Source organism: Nicotiana tabacum, chromosome 16 (genome assembly GCF_000715075.1).
Source record: "Nicotiana tabacum cultivar K326 chromosome 16, ASM71507v2, whole genome shotgun sequence".
Classification (NCBI taxonomy): Eukaryota; Viridiplantae; Streptophyta; class Magnoliopsida; order Solanales; family Solanaceae; genus Nicotiana; species Nicotiana tabacum.
In genome coordinates, this window is record NC_134095.1 from 59,095,902 (window position 1) to 59,102,047 (window position 6,146).

The window sequence follows — 6,146 nt, forward strand, 5'->3', positions numbered from 1 at the left end:
AACCAAAGTAAAAAATAATTTGTGGAATTCATAAAATAATTTTGACTATATTTTAAATTCAACATATTTTAATCTAAATAAATTTATTGGGGTAATATAATTTGAATAATTATATTAGTTTAAGTATATAATATGGATTGAATAAATAAATCCAAATTTATTGGGTCAGCCCATTCGATTGGACTATAAATGATAAGCCCAGCTTGGTGATAAGCCAGCTTTTAAACCCAATATGTTATTTTACTAGAGGCCCAGCTCGGTGACGTGGCACGTCAAGTCATACGGAAGAGCCAATAGGATCATGTCGCATGTCAAAATGACAAGGCGTGCTAAGTCAAATTAAAAGACCAATAAAACCGTGCCACATATGCAAGTGACATGTTCTGGCAAATCAAATGTGGTTTTGTCATGCTTCGATCTGATTGGTCGGAAAGAGTTTGTTCTCATCACTACTCTTTCCTCCCACAACTATACATAGGGGTCTTCATAACTCAGAAAAGACACCAAAAGTTATAACAAGAAACAAGAGAGAGCTCGTGGATCAAGCACCACAAATTTCTCTACAAATTTCAAGTTTCACGCAATCAAGTTCAAGCTCAAGAAGGAAGAACAAATCAACGTTCAAGGAGTACAAGTTCAAATAAAATTCGTGCTAGTTGAATTCAAGATTATCATTCGTGGCAACAAATATAGATTCAAGATCAAGCTCAAAGGCTATTTAATCTTTAAGGGCTATTTTGTCATAAGAATATCCCATTTAAAAATTTTAACCTAATATATCATGTTTAAGAATTTTCATATGCGCAATATATGTTTCTGTAGCACAGCCATATCACATCAAGATGGGTCCCCAAAGAAGGTTAGGCATATATGTTGGGTTTGAATCGCCCTCCATTATTCGCTATCTCGAAACATTAACGGGAGATTTGTTCACTGTTCGATTTGCATATTGTCAATTCGATGAGACATTTTTGGTAGAAAATGGTGAGACCAAACGAGAAATTTTGAGAAAAAGTCCATCATTGTCTTATCTTGATCCACGTACCTTTATTTTTGAAAAAGAGGTGTAAAAGATTATTCATTTGTAGAAAATAGCAAATCAAATGCCAGACGCATTTACGGATCTAAAAAGAATAACAAAATCATATATCCCTGCAAAGAATATTCCAATCCGTATTGATGTCCTTGTTGGATAATCTTCTAGTTTTATAGCTAATGAGTCAAAAGCGCGCATAAAGCGAGGCAAACCAATGTGTACTAAGGATTGAAATCCTAGAAAAAGAAAAATAAATGATCACGATAACACTATGAAAGAGTCACATAAAAAATTCATAATTTTACCAATACTTAGATTCATGAGGAAATTACTAAGCCCGAGACTCAAGAAAATAAGGAGCTATCAATAAATCCAATCAATATTGAGACTAATTTGAATCAATTGGATATAATAGTAGATTAAGTCTTTGCATATAATGTTGCATATAGCATTATGTAAGATAGTGAGATCTTAAACCTTAATCTGTTGGAGAATGTCGAAAAAGATGTGATCAATCGAAATGGCAAGAAGCAATCCAATCAGAGTTGAGTTCACTTGTGAAACGTGAAGTTTTTGGGCTTGTAGTCCAAACACCTTGTCACAACCCCAACTTTCCCTCCATAGGGTATCGTGACTGCACCTAGTCTCTATGACTAGGTAAGCCTATTAACACACGGAATAATCAAAATAACAATTAAGACTCTCAAAATATCCACCATTCAGTACATAATAAAATTCCCAAAACCCGATGTAAAATACAAGTCACAAGCTCTTAAAAAGAGTTCTAACACAACTCTAAACATCGGAGTCTAATACAGATAAAGAAACATGATAGTAAAGATAGAGGGGGACTCTGAGGTCTGCGGACGCTAGTAGATATACCTTGAAGTCTCCACGTACAGCTAGCTCACTGGTACCTGGTCTGATAAGAAGTACCTAGATCTGCACAAAAACAAATGTGCAGAAATGTAGTATGAGCACACCACAGCAGTGCCCAGTAAGTGCCAAGCCTAACCTTGGTTGAGTAGTGACGAGGTCAAGTCAGGGCCCTACTGGAAATAAATAATAAGGGACATGACGAATAATAATAATAATAATAATAATAATAATAATAATAATAATAATAATAATAATAATAATAATAATAATAATAATAATAATAATAATAATAATAAGATCTAATGATGTTTTGGTAGTAGCGATGTGCTTATGCCCATACCAAAATTGGCGCCTCTTCCTATGAATTATTTTTGTCCAGCCTGCAGTCTTTGCTACTATCACATACTGGTTTGTTCTATATACGTGCTTGTGTGTATTTGTTAGGAAAGAGTATTATATTCTTTAATTGTCTTATGCTAGTGGAGTGGTGGAAAAATAATTATATGCTTAGTTAAAAGTATGTCCACTAGGCAGACCACTTTTTCTTGAAATGTTGAAATAAGTTGTACGTGTATGTTCTTTTCATTATTTCTTGTCCTTTCCCCTTTTTATCACTCCATAGCTCAATAATTTAAAATTGTTTGTTAAAGCAAAGCAGACATAACATAGTGTAATGGCCTTGTGGTCACCTTTGAATATTATTAACTATATTTTAAGGAATCACTTTATTTTATTTTTATTTGGTGCAGAGTGACCTGTAATCTTTAGTTAGTGGAAGATGAATTTACATAATAAGGGACACAAAACAAACGAAGATAAGTACACCAAATGAAAAATATCAACAGGGTCACTCCTGAGGTCCACCTCGTAGTCTCAATTCATAAATAATTTCACAATCTTTCCTTATATCACCGCGGGAGCCTCCACATTTAGTTTTTTTTTCTTTTTTAAAAAATAATCATTTTTCCCGAAATAGCATCCCGCGTTTTAGCCCGCCTTATCACACCGTATGGCTTCTAGTAATTCCCCTACTAGCCACGCGTATCAAACCCACCTTATCTCACCGCATGCGTTTCAACACCCAGGCCTTATACCATCGCATACGTATTAATATCACAATTCGCACCTAAGTGCCCAAATATTTCGGCTTGCCAGATAATTCAATAATAACAATATTTTCCACAATAAGGGACTCACAGCTAAATCACAATATATACAAAAAAAATCTCAACAAAATTTTCGGGAGTGAACTACTCAACAAAAAAATGTTTAATAATTTAACACTTTTATTTCAATATGAATTATGATTTTTATACTTTAATACCAATTTCAATAATCGATATTCCATAATTTAACAACTCAATTGAAGAATTCAACCTTCAATTAGTGAGCACAAAAGAAAAGGGAACCAAACTTTAACTAAACAAGTAAAGCAATTAGCAGGAAAAGGTAAGGAAAGTAGGACATCTGAAATTAGAATGATGATGATGATTATAGCATGATAGAATAATTTAACTAATATGTAGCAGAGATCTACACAATTTAAAGCCAAAATTTTTCACATTTAGCCCGTGTACACACTCGTCACCTCGCGTACACAGCTTTCAACACATAACAATTATCATAACAATACAAATCCTAAGGGAAATTTCACCCACATAAGGTTAGACAAGTCACTTACCTCGACTAGCATTAATTCAATTCCCTAGTAAGTCTTTTCCTCGATTATCCAACTCTTAGTGGATCGAATATTTTGCAGCACACTTTAATATCAGATTAATGAGAAGACCAAGAACAACTTGACCAGAAATAGATCATTACAACAGAGATGGGATCGAAACCTTGACCAAATAGAACTCGAACCAGAGGAAATTTTGATATACAAATAAAGGCTCAAGCTTATCACGTGGTGTTGTTTCGGTGGTTTTGCTATAGATTGAGTGTTGGGTTTAGATATTAAGGTGACAAAATTTGAGTTAGGACAATTGACTGTGGTTTGAAGATGAGGCGTGAAATTAAAAGAAGAGAGAGATGTCTAAAAGGTTTGTGTTCTCTTCCTCCGCCCTCTATCTCTCTACTCTATGATTGTCATTTTTCTTTTGTTGGAAAATGACGTGAAGTCACTAATTTTTGTTAAAGGAAAAAGTAAATAATATGTACATATTAAAATATTAAAAGGCTACATTTAAGAGAAAAGCAAGATACTACATGCTAATTGTTTATACTGTATACATCTAAATTAAAATAAAACTAACTTTAAATAACAATATTATAACTAAAAGAAATATTCTAGCACTAAAAAGGTATCAGGTTTCGGGGAGGGTCAAAAGTAGATGTCTACATGTGGTACCCTTTATGCCAAAAGAAACGATGCCAAAACATGAAATAAGAGCGCGACACAATCCAAAACTTACATGAGCACTCGGAGATCCAAACCAAACATCCACACAAGTTATATAACCACCATATAGCATAGAAAAGAATATAATTTAGGGGATCGAGGTTAAAATACTTGTAATGACTAATCGGGTCGTTACATTCTCCCCCTCTTAAACAAACGTTCATCCTCGAACGGGTTAAAAAAAATACCTGGAGTCTCAAATAGGTGTGGATATTTGCTCAGTATCTCTCGTTCAGTCTCCCAAGTAGCTTCTCCGACTGGCTGGTCTCTCCACTGCACTTTCACTGAAGCTATGTTCTTTGATCTCAACTTTCGAACCTGCCGATCTAAAATTGTCACCGGCTCTACATCATAAGTCAAATTACCATCCAACTGAACTGTACTGAAATCCAAAATATGTGACGGATCCCCAATATACTTCCGGAGCATAGATACATGAAACACTGGAGGAACACCCGATAGGTTAGGTGACAAAGCAAGTTCATAAGCCACATCCCCGATCCTTTTAAGTATTTCAAAAGGTCCAATATATCTAGGACTCAACTTTCCTTTCTTCCCAAATCTCATAACACCTTTCATAGGCGAAATCTTCAGCAGGACCTTCTCACCAATCATGTAAGACATATCACGGAACTTCCTGTCAGCATAACTCTTCTGTCTAGACTGCGCCGTGCGAAGCCGTTCCTGAATCAACTTGGCCTTGTTCAAGGCATCCTGAACCAAATCAGTACCCAATAGCCTAGCCTCACCTGGCTCAAACCAACCCACCGGAGACCGACACTGTCTCCCATATAAAGCTTCATACGGAGCCATTTGAATGCTTGATTGGTAACTGTTATTATAAGCAAACTCCGCTAGCGGTAGGAACTGATCCTAAGAACCCCCAAAATCAATGACACAAGCACGCAACATATCCTCCAATATTTGAATAGTGCGTTCAGACTGTCTGTCCGTCTGAGGGTGAAATGCTGTACTCAGTTGTACCTGTGTGCCTAGCTCTCGCTGCATTGCTCTCCAAAACCGTGATGTAAACTGTGTGCCCCTATCAGAAATAATAGACACTGGCACACCATGAAGGCGAACAATTTCGCGAATATAAATCTCCGCCAACCGCTTTGCAGAGTAAGTCGTCACCACTGGAATGAAATGAGCTGACTTGGTCAATCTGTCTACAATCACCCAAACTACATCAAACTTTTTCTGAGTCCGTGGAAGCCCAACAATGAAATCCATAGTAATCCGCTCCCATTTCCACTCTGGAATCTCTAGCTTCTGAAGCAATCCACCTGGTCGTTGGTGCTCATACTTCACCTGTTGACAATTTAGGCACTGAGCTACACACTCTACTATGTCCTTCTTCATTCTCTTCCACCAATATTACTGCTTCAAATCCTGATACATCTTTGCGGCACCCGGATGAATGGAATACCGCGAACTGTGAGCTTCTTGGAGAATCAACTCACGCAAACTTTCTACATTAGGAATACACAACCGACCATGCATCCTCAGTACCCCATCATCCCCAAGAGTTACATCACTGGCATCACCGTGCTGAACCTTATCCTTTAGGACAAGTAAATGAGGATCGTCATACTGGCGTTCATTGATGCGGTCATATAAGGATGACTGAGAAACCATACATGCCAGAACCCGATTGGGCTCCGAGATATCCAATCTAATGAACTGGTTGGCTAAGGCCTGAGAAATCTGTGGAGGTTTACCTCTTCTTAGTCTGGGGCAATCCCTCACAATATGACGAGTGTCACCACACTCAAAATAAGCCCTCGGAGAACGCGACTGCTAAGACTGGATCGAGCCTGATCGACTAGA